A 16729-nucleotide genomic window follows, 5' to 3' on the forward strand; every position below is an offset into this window, starting at 1 on the left:
GTTTCTACCCTAAAGTTGGGGCTTTGTTATCTACACTTCATGCATGATGATCTAGTACGTGATAATATTGATTATGTGATCTATTACTAGTTAAAAGAGTTGTTAAGATGTGAAATTCATATTACTGCTGTCAATAAAATTCGTATAAAATCATAGAAAAATCGGGTGAATGTGTATTATACATGCTTGAAAACCTCTTTTGATGTACCAGGTTTCATCTTTGAACACGATAAGCTAATTCAAAATTAAAACGGATCAAAACAGTAGATTAAAATGATGACAACATGTTGTTTGAAGTTAAATTATGTTGCTGTCCTGTTCTTTGAATAATCATATAAAATAGTATAAAAATCCGGGAAAGATATATTTTATATTCTTGAAAATCTCCTTGAGTCTACTATGTTTTATATGTGAACATGAAAAGCTGTTTCGGATGAAATATTGTTCAAAACAGTTAGTTTCTAGAGCAATACAACAGATTCTGCATACTGTTTTGACAGAAAATAGGTTGCTGACCTGTTTGCTAAAAATCACATATAATAAACCGCAGCTCCGATAAAGGTGAACTTTATATGCTTGGAAACATCTGTGAGTTTACTACATTTTACTTTTGAGCATATTAAGTTAGCTCTGACTTTTAACTGGTCAAAAGTTGAGGTGAATAGGTGCTGTACAAAAGGTCCAGTACTGAAAATAGTTTTTTTCATAATAATAAATGGTATGCGCACTTGTTTAGAAGAAATTATGACATAACTGCTTTAATGTAAATTAATTTCATAATGTATGAAGTTGCTAATTAGAGCCTAGTCGTATATGTACTGAGTTAACCGTTAAAACGGGGGAAGTGGATAAATGACTTGAAAATGTTTAACTAATAACTTGATGAACACATTGATGATTCTTGGCTTGTTAATTATTCGGTATGAATGAGAGTGGTATGAAAATATAAAGAATACTAATGCCGAGTGTCCACATTATGTATTCTAACTTGTTGAAAGTTGACTTTAACAAGCTAGGTATGTTGAAGCTTGGAAGCCAACGACTCAAATGGACGAAGTGTAATCAAGCTCCTACGAACAAAGGTAAGTTTATCTTACATCTATTTTAAGAAGTTACAAGTCTTATTAGTATGTTTTGATTTATTATGAATATCAAATGGATACGGGCCGCCTTGACCCATTAAATGAAAGTTGATTCTTTTGACTATACTTAGTGCGTACTTGTTGTTTTAACTCGTTACAATTTGAAGTTTACCCTACCAAATGTCTAAGTGGGAATTACTCGTGTGTAGAATATAAATAGTACTAGCATTGTGTAGTACGGTTTGATTTGGGTTTCGGACCAGCTTGTCGATTATAATAATAATATAGTAACTAGATGAAGATTTGACTCGTTGGTGAATATTAAATTAGTAGCATGATTTAATTAGAGAAATGATTCATTAAGTTGTTTAGACGGGTTGTAAATAATATGTTGAAAAGTTGTAACCGTTTCTAAAGTTGAATTTTAGTTGAGACGTGAAATAGCATTAAGATTAATTTAAATGGGTTGTAATTATGTTGATGGGTTCTAATCATGCTGATTAGAAACATGTACGCGAAGCTTATGATCAGTCGGGCGAGTTAAGCTACATAATAAATTGTGGAGTTGCATAACGGTAGCCGGCATAGACTACGTTGGACTTGGTTTGGCTTAATATTTTGACTAATGTTACTCTGGGTTTAATATCTTATTTATATATAATATTTAAATATTGGCAATAACTAATATTTGGTATTGGATTGCTTTAGGCGAAGCCCGCAAATGGAAGCGAAAAGCCGAAGATCAAGTGCTCGGATTTGGACACCAATACACATCAAAGTGCAAGTTTCTAATATTGATAATGAATTATGAATAAGTTTTAAAATATGTACTATCTTTGATTAAAAGACAAGTTCCTACGGATATTATATGTGATGTTCGGATATTATACGTGATGTGTGGATACATGTTAGGACTTTTGGTACTGTTGACATTACTTATTATCACCAACGATTTTTTTAATTGAGTCGTTCCGACCCTGACCTGTTTCGACCCTGACCCGTTCCGACCCATAACCCATTTCGACCCAACCCAACCCATTTCGACCCAACTCAATCCATTTGCCACCCCTATGTTTAATGTATATTGACGAGTTAGGCGAGTTGAACCTGTTAAGACACAATTTAAAAAAATATTTAAAAATAATAATAAAAAAATCATAAGTCAAATTATAAATAAAAAACGGAAAAAGTAAAAAAACTAAACATTTCCTCCGTTGTCCTTGTTAAAAAAAACAACCCGAAACCCGTTTTGACCCGTTCCGACCTTGACCCATTTTGACCGGACCAGTTATGAACCCGAACCTTATGACCCTGACCCATTCCGACCCGAACCATAACAACCCCTTTTTTTAATTGACCCGTTTGGACCTGACCCGTTTCGACCCATAACCCGTTCTGACCCATAGCCCGTTTCGACCCAACCCAACCCATTTGACACCCCTATGTTTAATGTATATTGACGGGTTATGCGAGTTGTACCTCTTAAGACACAATTTAAAATTATATGCATAATGGGCCATTAGAGATTTCAAGGCCCAATATGATCCATTAGGACATGTATGAGTTGTTTTTGTCTATTATGGTATAATATGACTCCCTATAACACGATATAACCCTTAAATATCTAATGTTACATATCACATGCCATAATAGACCACTAAGAGATTTCAAGCCCTAATATGAACCATTAGAGCGACTATGACATGAAAAAGGCTATAATGGGCCACTAACACCAACAAGGCCCAATAAGACCTATGATGAAAGTATCACATGTTATCGGCCATTAATATCTAACTATGACTAATGACATTCCTATACAACCTTCTTAGAGCAACTATGATGTGATAAATGCTATAATGGGCCACAAACACCAGTTAAGGCCCAATAAGGCACATTGATGAAAGTAAGGCATTTTGTTGGGCGTTAACCAAACTATGACTCACTAAACTCATATTCGACCCTTTTAGAGCAACTATGATATGATAGAGACTACAATGGGTTACTAACAACAATCAAGGCCTAAGACGGCCCATTAATGCAAAGTATGACGACCAACTATGCATATGGCTCACTACACTCATATACAACCCTCTTGTAGCAACGGGGACATGATAGATGCTATAATGGCCACTAGTACCATTCAAGGCCCATTGATGAATGTATGACATGTTTTGGGCGTTAACATCTAAGTATGACTAATGATAGTCATATACAAACTTCTTAAAGCAACTATGATGTAACCAAGGGACACTAACATCTAACTAAGAGTCTATGACTAATGATAGCCAAATAAGGCCTATTGACGAAAGTATGGTGTGTTTCGAGCGTTAACACCTAACCATGACTAATGACACTCCTATACAACTCTTTTAGAGAAACTGTGACATGATAGATGCTATAATGAGACACTAACACCGATCAAGAACTAGTATTACCCACTAATAAGCGTATGGTTTATTATTGGGCGTTAACACTGATTACTACACTCTTATACAACTCTTTAGAGCAACTATAAATATCACTTGTATTTATTTTATATGTTTTTATATTTAAAATACAATTTGTTGTATTATTTAATGTTTAATTAGTTGTTATATATACACACACACACACACACTAACAACTCTTTATTTTAATTAAAAATATTTAATTTTATTTATTTCCTATTAATTTTACTTCCCTCAAAATTTCAAATTAAATTCACCCCTCTTTTCTTCAAAAAATTTTGAATTACCCTCTCATTCTTAAATCTAATTTCATATTAACCTACCTTTTTTTTCTCTCTCTTCATTACTTCTTGTTCTTCTTCTTCTTCATCTCTCTACACCCACCATCTTTCATCTTTAATTATCTAACTCACTCAATTTTTAACCAAATCCTTTGATTCAGGGCTCTAATCTTATTATTTTTGCCAGAGGAATTCACGTATGGTGTCGGTTTCCATCAATTCTATCTCGATTTTTTCCGGATTCGTGTTGAGTGTGAAGAACCCTAAGAACCAAGTTTGGGGATTTTCAATTTTAAGTGTTATTTCTTGTAATTGAAGCTTAGTACATCTTCTTTCATCGCTAAAAAGGTATGTATTTCACTTGTAATTGAAGCTTAGTACATCTTCTTTCATTGCTGACAGATTCGTTTTTGTTTATTTATTGGTATGTAACTTGATGTTAAACGATGATTATTGAACGAGTGTTGATTCTAGGATATAGTACTATGAGTCTAGTTTCCAAAAAGGTAAAGTTTGTAATTTTTTGATGAGTTTTGAATAGTATTTATAATTTTACAAAAACACTGGTCAAAGCTGATTTGGGGAGTTATATTATGATCTGTCTTTCCGACACCATAACTCCCTAATGACAAAACCAAACGGGTTGGTTTTAGTTCTGAAAATTAGTATTATGAGCTTTGAATACAACCCAATTGGTCTTGCACAATTTGGATTAATGAGTTGATAGAACCATTAAACAAGTGTTTGTTGTGCAATCTACTGAATTGTTGGTACATATCTTTAAAGCTTGAATTATTGTGAGTTTTGTATGCATGAGAAAAATATTATAAAAATTGTTTGATAAATCTAATTCAAATATTCTACTGTGGTAAAGTTTGTAGAATTTATACTTCATCTTTTCATAGTGATTAAATAAGTTTGTATATGTTATAATCTGTCTCGTGAACTAAGTGATCATAAGTTAAGTTGTATGATGAATGTTTGGTTGATTTGCCATGATACGATGTGTAAATACATGTTAGGACTTTTTAGTACATTTGTCTAATGTGATTGTGCATGAAGGTGATTCAAGTTTTTATTTTTATATTTTTTACCCTATACATGTATCATATATTTTTCTCTCTTTATAGGGTTGGAACACAGAAAAATGGCTAAAGAAGTCCGCGAGCGGGAGAGACAACCGCACGAAAGAGGGTAATGATGGCAGTATATCTCAGCATACGGGCGGTTCAATAGGGTTTGATGAGCATCGTATCTGCTTGGTAAGCTAGTTTTATTTGTAAATTCAATCTTAAAAAATTATAATTGTTTGTGCTTTAGCGTTTATTACATTACTTCTTATTAGGAAAAAGAACATGGTCGAAAAGCTAAGTGGATTGAAGTATTTTTAGATACCCACCTCAGCAAAGAAATAAAATAGATATAAATGATAAACATGTTCATATAAATCTGATTACAAAAGGTTTGAATGATTAAAAACCAAAAACGAACTCACAAACGTTAAAATAGTCAAAACCGACAACCGAAAGATAAAAGATAGAACCGTAAGCTTGTCCTCCTTGGTTTCTCCTCTAGAGCAGGTGTGGTGGCTGGAAATATTATGTAAATTCGTTCATAGGATATTAGCCCTTTATATATATGTTTAAACACCTCATTCCTAATATAAGATATGTAAAAACAAGCCCACAAGGCCCACTAGAAGACAAAATAGATGGGTAGCTGATTCCTGAACATTCTTGACAGTCTTTGGGACATGTGGGAAGTCGAATAGCGTGGGCATGGATGCCTCACCTGGTCCCGTGGCGCGGCCAGTTCCTAGGTGCTCGTTTCTTCGTTTTCTGACTCGTTTATCTTTAAACGCGCATACCAGCTTCATCCAAATCCCGTTTGAGCTGATTCTTTCTTCATTAAACTCGTTTTTTCGCTCTCTTCAACATGGGACCTATCATATACACAAACATTTAATTTCATGCAAGAACACTGTCACACCCTCAAAATCCACTAACGAAGTTTTACCGTCAGAGAGTGTGAACTAACAGGATCAGAATCATTAGTTATAATCAAACACCAAAAATAAAGTTTTCAAACAACCAAGACATCAAGTCTTAAGTAAAAATGCGGAAGCGTAATTCGTAAACCAAAACAGTGCGCCACACAGGACGACTTAAAAACACAAGTTGTCATGACAGAAATTAAAAACAGTTTTTTAAAACAATGATGTTTAGCGAATGCATGTCCTAAACCGCGCGCCCGCCTCGGCCACCTGAGAATAACATACTAAAAGTGTCAGCACAGGGTTGGTGAGTTCACAAGTTTATATAAATAAAGCGTTTGCGTTTGCGTTTGCGTTTACGTTTGCGTTTGCGTTTGCGTTTGCGTTTGCATTTGCGTTTGCGTTACCAGATAGTGTTAAGTCAATTTATATATCAATAGGTAGCTAACCTATCAACAAGTATTACTAAGTGTTCGACACCGAAGCTGATTGTTTATCAATTGCCTTGCCACCATGTCAACCACGACCATGGTAATGTGTTAGCCAAAATTACATCCACTCGACCTACAGTCGAGTTTAGAGTTGGGTGGGGTTTGTCAAACCCAGTAGTACTACTCAACAGTGACTCGCTATTATCCAAATATTAACCGGTTTGATATTATGAAGGACTTTGGTTGGTTTGTTTGCCACTTAGCCTTACAAGTGATATATAAAAACTAAACAAAATCTACAGCGTTGGAATATGTTATCTCCCCCAAATAAAAGCGTTTAAAAGAGTAAAAAGGGGACGTGAAACTCACTGTTTGCGAAGATAACCAAAAAGATCCGAGAAAAAGGTGTGCGTCACAGAAAATCCTCACTAGTGTTCTAAAAACAAAAACGAGATTTTCTAAGTATTTAAACTACGAGTGAGTCCCTAGACTCAGCACATACAAATTATGTATGAGATGCGTTTCGTGTTTCGTTTGCGAAATAAGTGCGACCCGACAAACACATTGGTGACACGTTACATGTGTATACAACTACTTAAGCATCAAATACTAACATTGTACATTACTAGTAAATTATCTCCCCACAAGGGCAATTTAGTCAAAACATGGCAATTATCTATTAACAAACACGTTTCATGTATTTTCACATAGTTCAGCAGCTAGTTTTATCAAGACAGATTTCTACTTGAAAGATTACTCTATTAAACAGATCATAACATATCAATTAATTCACCAAAAATCGTCACAAAAGGACACATGAGATAGGTTTCCAGAACTATTTTTATTGTATTTTTATTCCACATAGTTTTCTCACAAAGACCAAAACATTATAGTAAACTCACAGTAGTCAAAATCGTGCGCAATAGAATGATATTTGTTATTCCCGTTAAATGGTAAATTCAAATAATACAAGACCAATTGGGTTAGATTCTTAACTCAATATGTTAACTTCCAGAAGTAAAACTAACCTATTTGGTCTTGTAGTTTATGAGATATGATAATTTCAAAACAGCCTAACAGCAGGTCTCCCAAATCAGCCTTGCACAACAGTTTTGTAAAATAATAAAAACAAACTTTTATACGTCCAAAAATTACAAACTCGGACTTTTCAGAAACTAGACTCGACCTAGTATATTATAGAATTAACAATCGCATCAAAACATAACATTAACATCGAGTTACAGTCGTCCAAACACGAATTCAATAATCTGTCCAGCATCAGTTTTCATCAAAACTCAATAAACAATTAACCTATGAGCTAACAATCATGCATGTAACCCTAAATCATCAACAAACAACATATTTAACACTTAGGGTTTATGTTTACAGGTTTAATCATACAATTAAATGATAGAATAAATTAGATATGAAGCTTATTTACCTAGTTATCACCTTGGATCCTTCAACAACCTTGTAAACAACTTGTATGTGTATGTGTGTGTGTGGTAATCGGCCGAGAATGGTGAAGGGGGAGGGGCTGCTGCCGTCTTGTAGGGGAGAGGGAGAGAGTGGAGTTAGGGTTGGGTGATTATGTTGTTTATATATTTATTAAATATAATAACAAGTTACAACTAGCACCCTCAACTTCTATTTTGTATAATTCTAGCATAAAACATAAATCACCTCCATAATATAATGACATGCATACAAGCACACATTTATACATATAAACGTAACACATAATTATATCAAGTACTTGTTTATAATATTCATCGTTTGTTCACCAATGGTTTGAGTCGACTCGTGTGTGTTTCGGTGAAATTCCGAAAGACTACTTGTGTAGTGATTGTCATGCGTCATCTAAACCCTAGATTAAATGCAATGAGATATGCGTTATGGTTCGTGTGATCTTAAGTTTGAATTAACGGAGTTCGGATTAACGGAGTTAACCTGAAATTGACAAGTGTCACATCATTCCCATGTTGAAAGAATTTTCGTCCCGAAAATTTGAGTCAAGTCGCGATGGGTGTCTGAAAAAGGCAAAAATTTTCAGTTTGTCATATCATCCCTTAGTAGAAAGAAATTTCGTCCCGAAATTTAATTCATACCTCTGGTGATTTCTGGCTGTTTGTCGGCTTTCGCGGTTTTCGGTGCTTGGTTAGCCTTTCAAAAAGGTGAGGATACTTCTTCATCATTTGATCCTCGCGTTCCCACGTGGACTCTGGTCCACGTCTCGAGTTCCAACGAACTTTAACGATTGGAATTTTGCTGTGTTTGAGTGTTTTGGTTTCCCAATCCAAAACTTCGACCGGTTCTTCGATGAAGCGTAACTGTTCATCAACTTGCAACTCACCCAAAGGAACTGCTTGTGTTTCGTCAGAAAGGCATTTCTTCAAGTTGGATACATGGAAAATGTTATGTACGCCACTGAGTTCTGTTGGTAAATCCAATCGGTATGCTACCGGACCAACGCGTTCAGTTATCCGGTATGGGCCAACGTATCATGGGTTGAGTTTGTTTCGATTTCCAAAGCGAACTACACCTTTCCAAGGTGAGACTTTGAGTAAAACTTGGTCGTCCACTTGGAATTCCAGAGGTTTCGGCGCTTGTTGGCGTAACTCTTTTGGCGATCTCGTGCTGCTGCCATGCGGTTTCTGATTTGGACAATCTTTTCAGAGGTTTCAAGTACTAATTCTGGACCAGTGATTTGGCTATCACCCACCTCTGCTCAGCAGAGAGGTGATCGACACTTTCGTCCGTACAACGCTTCAAACGGCGCTGCTTTAATGCTTGTGTGGTAGTTGTTATTATACGAAAACTCTACCAAAGGCAAGCGAGGTTCCCAACTTTTTCCGAAATCCAACACGCATGCACGCAACATGTCTTCCAATGTCTGAATGGTGCGCTGACTTTGCCCATCCGTCTGAGGATGGTATGCTGTGCTCATATCAAGGCGGGTGCCTAGTGTGCTCTGTAGTGACTTCCAGAAGTGCGAAGTGAAACGAGAATCTCGATCAGATATGATTGAGACAGGCACTCCGTGTCTAGACACTACTTCTTTCATAAAGATGCGAGTCAGTCTTTCCATTTTGTCCGATTCCTTGATTGCTAAGAAGTGTGCAGACTTAGTCAACCGGTCAACGATCACCCAGATGGTATCGCATCCCGTCGGTGTTTTGGGTAATCCCGTGATGAAATCCATGGAAATGTGTTCCCATTTCCACGTTGGAAGTTCCGGTTACTGTAGCAGACCAGATGGTTTCTGATATTCCACTTTGACTCTTGCACAAGTCAAGCATTTGCTCACGTAGGCGGCAATGTCGGCTTTCATGTTTGGCCACCAGTAAAGTGCCTCAGGTCATGGTACATTTTATCTGAGCCAGGGTGGATGGAATATCGGGACTTGTGTGCTTCGTCCATCACTAGGGTTCTCAACTCTCCGTATCGAGGGACCCAAATCCGGTTTTCGAAATATCGGACCCCGTCCGATTTGGTTGGTTTCAAGCTGCTTGTCCATGCCTCGCATGAGTTCTGATGGGTGGTTATCGTTTTTCAAAGCTTCGAGTTGAGCATCACGAATCTGATCATGTAAGTTGGCGTGAATCGTGAGTTGTAATGCTCGCACTCGTCTAGGTTTATCGGTTTCTTTTCTGCTGCGAGCATCAGCCACTACATTGGCCTTGCCAAGGTGGTACTTGATGGCACAGTCATAATCCTTAAGTAGCTCGACCCAACGACGCTGTCGCATGTTCAGCTCCTTTTGATCGTAGATATGCTGGAGGCTCTTGTGGTCGGTATAAATGGTAAACTTGGTACCGTACAAGTAATGCCTCCATATCTTAAGAGCAAACACAATCAGTATGTCTTCGATTCGCTTCTCCTTCGCGGGTTTCTCGACAATATGAGCTAAAATCGCCAGATGACCCTTTCGTAAATATTTCTGCGCCTTCATGAGGGTTATGACGCTTGTAGTCATACCGCTCTTCTCGCCCTGTATCGAGATGATTTCGCCGGAAGAGGTAGTGATATGAACTATCTTGTCGTGACATATAAACTCCGCTCTATTCTCGGATAGCCAGTCCATGCCGACAACGACATCGAAATACCAAGCGTAAAGGGTATAACGTCGATATCGAAGGTATGGCCTGACAGTTTCAACTTACATCCTGCTAGTACATGAGTTGTTTCTATAGACTTACCGTCGGCTAATTCAACAGGAAACTTAACATCTAACGTGGTTGGAGTTAAGTCTAAGAGTTTACTAAATGCTTTCGATACAAAACTCCTATCAGCTCCAGTGTCAAACAAAACAGAAGCAGAATAGTCGTTCATAGGGAACTTACCGGTAACCATACTCGGATCGCTGCGGGCCTGGCCTGACCCAATGACGAAAGCTCTACCTTTACCACTGCTCCCGCCACTGTTATTGCCTTCATTGTTCTCATTCTGCTTCAGTTTGGGACAATCCTTCCTGAAATGACCCTCCTAACCACACTCAAAGCACCCTTTCATTGTTGCAGGCTGTTTAGAGCACCCTTAGCCGCTAGGTCTCCCCTACAGTCCTTGGCCTGATGACCCAATTTGCCGCATCGCAGACACTTGATACGGTCACATGGGCCAGCATGGTGATAGTTGCACTTGTTGCATTTCGAGTACTTTCCAGCATAGCCACTCGGACCCTGTCCGCCACCGTTGTTGTTATTGTTGGAACCCTGATTATTGAAGTTCCGAGCGAGTTCGGGTTTACGGTGGTGTTGTTGATGTGGGGGGTTCGATGATGAGGACCTGGTGTTGTCAAATTTCCTCTTTCCATTACCAGAGTAGTTGTTGTTGTCAGTGCTTGAGTTGTCACGGGTTTTAGAGGTGGAACCTCTAGGTGGTAACGCACCTTGTGCCACTGCTTGGTCCGTTAGTTTGTGGGCTATTCGGATCGCTTGCTAAATTTTAGCCGGTCTAAAAATTTGGTCACGCAAATCTATCATATCTGCTTGCATTTTGTTCATTATCTCCATTTGCTGAACACGAGCATCCTGAACTTCCTTCATGGCTTCAGTCAGGAAGGAAATTCTCTCTAGGACATCGATTCCATTCTCTTTCAATTCTCTCACGTTTGCTCTAGTCGAGTGCATAATGTCAACCTCACGCTCTAAACAAGAAACGAGGGCTGCGAAAGGTCGCTCCATCGGGAGTGTCAGGGGTGGTAGCGTTTTGAAGGATGTAGGACAACCTAGGAGAGGTAGCGGTGGAACTTGCACACAGTAAACGATCCGCTCGACCAGACTCGGGGTACCAACTCCAGTGACCATTGTCCTCGTACACGTCTCCATATGGGCGATACCTCTTCGGTGTGGGTGCTGCTAGTGTCGGGACTACTCGGGGTGGTGATGAGTTGGGAAGATGCGGTTCCTTTCCAGGGGCGTGAGACATCGGGTAGGATGATGATGACGATGGCGTCGACATCCTTACAATGGGTTACACGCGTACGAATGAATGAGGTTAAGAGATAAAGAAAATGAGTAACTAAATATATATCATATCTATATACTTATATGCAGTGCATAAGATCATAACTAATGGGTCGTTGCGGTTATAGTCTAGTATGCATGCAATTCTAGTTCGCTATAACCAATGGCTTTGATACCAATCTGTCACACCCTCAAAATCCATTAACGGAGTTTTACCGTCAGAGAGTGTGAACTAACAGGATCGGAATCATTAGTTATAATCAAACACCAAAAATAAAGTTTTCAAACAACCAAGACATCAAGTCTTAAGTAAAAATGCGGAAGCGTAATTCGTAAACCAAAACAGTGCGCCACACAGGACGACTTAAAAACACAAGTTGTCATGACAAAATTAAAAGCAGTTTTTTAAAACAATGATGTTTAGCGAATGCATGTCCTAAACCGCGCGCCCGCCTCGGCCACCTGAGAATAACATACTAAAAGTGTCAGCACAGGGTTGGTGAGTTCACAAGTTTATATAAATAAAGCGTTTGCGTTTGTGTTTGTGTTTACGTTTGCGTTTGCGTTTGCGTATGCGTTTGCGTTACCAGATAGTGTTAAGTCAATTTATATATCAATAGGTAGCTAACCTATCAACAAGTATTACTAAGTGTTCGACACCGAAGCTGATTGTTTATCAATTGCCTTGCCACCATGTCAACCACGACCATGGTAATGTGTTAGCTAAAATTACACCCACTCGACCTACAGTCGAGTTTAGAGTTGGGTGGGGTTTGTCAAACCCAGTAGTACTACTCAACAGTGACTCGCTATTATCCAAATATTAACCGGTTCGATATTATGAAGGACTTTGGTTGGTTTGTTTGCCACTTAGCCTTACAAGTGATATATAAAAACTAAACAAAATCTACAGCGTTGGAATATGTTATCTCCCCCAAATAAAAGCGTTTAAAAGAGTAAAAAGGGGACGTGAAACTCACTGTTTGCGAAGATAACCAAAAAGATCCGAGAAAAAGGTGTGCGTCACAGAAAATCCTCACTAGTGTTCTAAAAACAAAAACGAGATTTTCTAAGTATTTAAACTACGAGTGAGTCCCTAGACTCAGCACATACAAATTATGTATGAGATGCGTTTCGTGTTTCGTTTTTGAAATAAGTGCGACCCTACAAACACTATGGTGACACGTTACATGTGTATACAACTACTTAAGCATCAAATACTAACATTGTACATTACTAGTAAATTTGTAAGGCCCCGTTACCGGTAACCCTACTTTCGTGTTGGATTTACTCATAAACACCGTTCTAAATATCAGAGTTAATTAAAAACTTTACGCGGAATATAAAACTTTCATAAAACATTACATATCGATTCATAATCATGTCTTAAAACATTCCTCTTGTCTTTCAAAATCAAAACATAACTTATAAAACATATCAGATCTTCAGATGCCAGGCTTTAGTCTTCTGCCATGTGTCCTCCACTCAAGCCAGCTGTCTCAACCTACTCACCTGCGTGCATACTAAAAGTCAGCTACGCTGAGTGAGTTCTAGTTAATCATACAATACCATACAATACCTTATTACATACATACGTACTTAACCTCATAACTTTCTTTCATACACACATAAGTACTCATACCTTCATTCTTACTTACATACTTTCTTTCTTACCTACATACTTTCTTTCTTACTTACATACTTTCTTTACATTCATAATCATACGTTTTAAAGAGCCTTTCGCCCTATAACCTCACAGATATTATAAGGGTCTGGTCCCTAGCATCACAGATATTATAAGGGTCTGGTCCCTAACATCACAGATATTATGAAGGGTCTGGTCCCTATCCTCACAGATATTGTAAGGGTCTGGTCCCTAACATCACAGATATTATAAGGGTCTGGTCCCTAACATCACAGATATTATAAGGGTCTGGTCCCTAACATCACAGATATTATTAGGGTCTGGTCCCTTGTTTTCGAATATTAGGTTCAGTTCCCTCTTCGTTACCATACAACCGTCATTTCCTTCTTTTATTAACTTTATTACGTTCATACACATAAACATACATATCCTACTTACCATAATTATAACGTTACAACCTGACAGTACGTGCAATATCCGAAGATCGTTCACGAACCATCAAGCAATCATTCATACATATCCCATATATCACGTATGGCTTATAACGTTACAACCTGACAGTACGTGCAATATCCGAAGATCGTTCACGAACCATCAAGCAATCATTCATACATATCACATATATCACATATGGCATACACTTATCACTTAGGATAAATGTATTAACAACACATCAAGTATGCACACAGCCCCGAAAACATAACAAGGAATGGGGCTAGAAACTCACCTGGATCCTGTTACGCTCGCCGTTGATCGTAATTCCTTTCTTTAACTGGGCTCGGCTAACTGTATAATATTTACACATATCAATTAACTACTACTTCTCGTTTTGTATTTCTATCTATATATGACCCACAACGAACGGGGGTCCGGGGGCAGCGCCCCTGGCAGCGGGGTTCTAGGGGCGGCAGCCCCTAGCGGGGTCCAAGGGGCAGAGCCCCTGGCTGGGGTTAAGCTGCCAGGTCAGCTTGGAAAAATTTTATTTTCGATAACTGCCTTAACACATTTTCCATTAGGTTTTTAATTTATTTTCTAAGCGAACTTCACTTTAGGCGAAGTTAAACCTTAGGCGAACTTGGCTTCAGGCGAAGTTAAACCTTAGGCGAACTTGGCTTCAGGCGAAGTTAAACCTTAGGCGAACTTGGCTTTTAGGCGAAGTTAAACCTTAGGCGAACTTGGCTTTTAGGCGAAGTTAAACCTTAGGCGAACTTGGCTTTTAGGCGAAGTTAAACCTCAGGCGAACTTGGCTTTTAGGCGAAGTTACCATTTAGGCGAAGTTGCCATCAGGCGAACTTGGCTGCAGGCGAACTTATCAGGCGAACTTGCCATCAGGCGAACTTGGCTGCAGGCGAACTTATCAGGCGAACTTGGCTTGCAGGCGAAGTTCATCAGGCGAACTTAGCTTGCAGGCGAAGTTCATCGCTTGAAGGCGAAGTTGCCCAGATGAAGGCGAAGTTGTCGCGCTGCAGATCTGTTTGCCCATAACTCCTTCGTTTCTTAGCCAAATAACTCGATTTTGGTACCCACGGAATCGTATGATCGGCGCCTACAAATCCCAACCATCAAATCGGCCTAAAATCGACGTTTTAGGGGTCCGATTTGGGCAGTTGTGTTTCGGGTCCGATTAACCCGTCAAATCCTAACCATTTTCAGTAATATTAGCTTTGCGGGATTAGTTCTTACCTTTCCAACTCAGATCTACCAGCACAATCTCGGGTCTCGACTTCGGATCTCGGTCGGTTATGTGTGTGTTTTTGAGTGTGTAAAAGAGAAAGATGGAAATAAAATGATATCTTGGGCTTGGGATGGGTATTTATATCTCTCAAGCCCACGGGCCCAAGGCCCATTCTCATTTAACCCATCTTACGTAATCTAAGCCCATGACCCGTTCCTTACTCGACATTAAATAACTAAAACGTGAAATCACTAAACATAACTTTCTTTTATTTAACATTATTAAAATTTTAGGATGTTACAAGTCTTCCCCCCTTAAAGAGGTTTCGTCCCCGAAACCTAACTATTACATAAACAAACTAGGGTAAAACTTGCGCATCTCATCCTCGACTTCCCAAGTAGCATCTGATCCCTTGCGGTGTTTCCATATCACTTTTACCAAGGGTATAATCTTGTGACGAAGCTGCTTCTCCTTGCGATCAACGATCTTTATCGGTTGCTCGATGTAGTTCAATTGTTCATCGACCTCGATGTCCATTAATGGCACGTGAGACGTGTCATCAGCTAGACATTTCCTCAGATGAGAAACATGGAAGGTTGAATGAATTCCTTCTAACTCATCGGGTAAATCCAGCTTATAAGCTACTTCCCCCACACGATACAAAATTTTAAATGGTCCAATGTACCTCGGACTTAGCTTCCCTCTCTTTCTAAAACGGATAATTCCTTTCCAAGGCGAGACCTTAAGCATCACATAGTCGCCAACGTTAAACTCAATTGGTCGTCGCCGCTTATCCGCATAGGACTTTTGTCTGTCTTGAGCGGCTTTCATTCTTGCTTTGATCTGATCGAACTTTGAAGACGTTTCTTGAACCACTTCTAGGCTTCCCATTTCCTTCTGACCAATCTCACCCCAACACACCGGGGTTCTACATCGTCGACCGTAAAGCATCTCAAACGGTGGCATACCAATACTCGAATGGTAACTGTTGTTATAGGAGAACTCTGCCAGATGCAGATGATCATCCCAACTTCCACCAAAATCTAAAACACAAGCACGTAGCATATCCTCAAGGGTTTGGATCGTCCTTTCGGACTGTCCATCGGTTTGAGGATGGTACGCCGTACTGATGTTCAACCTCGTCCCCATAGCTTCATGGAATTTCTTCCAGAACCTCGAAGTAAACCGTGTATCCCTATCAGACACGATCGATAACGGTACTCCATGCTTGGTTACCACTTCCTTGATGAACAAGCTTGCTAACGTTTCTGACGAGATGGCCTCTCGTATGGGCAGAAAGTGAGCACTCTTGGTCAAACGGTCCACAATCACCCAGATGGTATCATGTTGCTTAGCTGTACGAGGTAGCTTAGTTATGAAATCCATGGTGATGTGTTCCCATTTCCACTCCGGTATCTCTAGCGGTTGCATCTTCCCATAAGGCTTTTGGTGCTCGGCCTTGACTTGTAAGCAAGTTAAGCACTTACTAACATAATCCACTACATCATTCTTCATTCCAGGCCACCAGTAATCCCTTTTCAAGTCTTGGTACATCTTTGTAGCTCCAGGATGGATTGAGTACCTTGACTTATGAGCTTCATCTAAGATTCGACTTCTAAGATCACCATGGCGTGGAATCCACATACGGTCAAATCTAGTTTTAACTCCATGAGTGTTTTCCATCAACTCATCTTGCTGGCCATAAATCCT

The sequence above is a fragment of the Bidens hawaiensis genome, unplaced genomic scaffold (assembly GCF_021521415.1).
Source record: "Bidens hawaiensis isolate Kalapana, Puna unplaced genomic scaffold, B.hawaiensis_p1.1 tig00017759_1, whole genome shotgun sequence".
NCBI classification, from domain to species: domain Eukaryota; kingdom Viridiplantae; phylum Streptophyta; class Magnoliopsida; order Asterales; family Asteraceae; genus Bidens; species Bidens hawaiensis.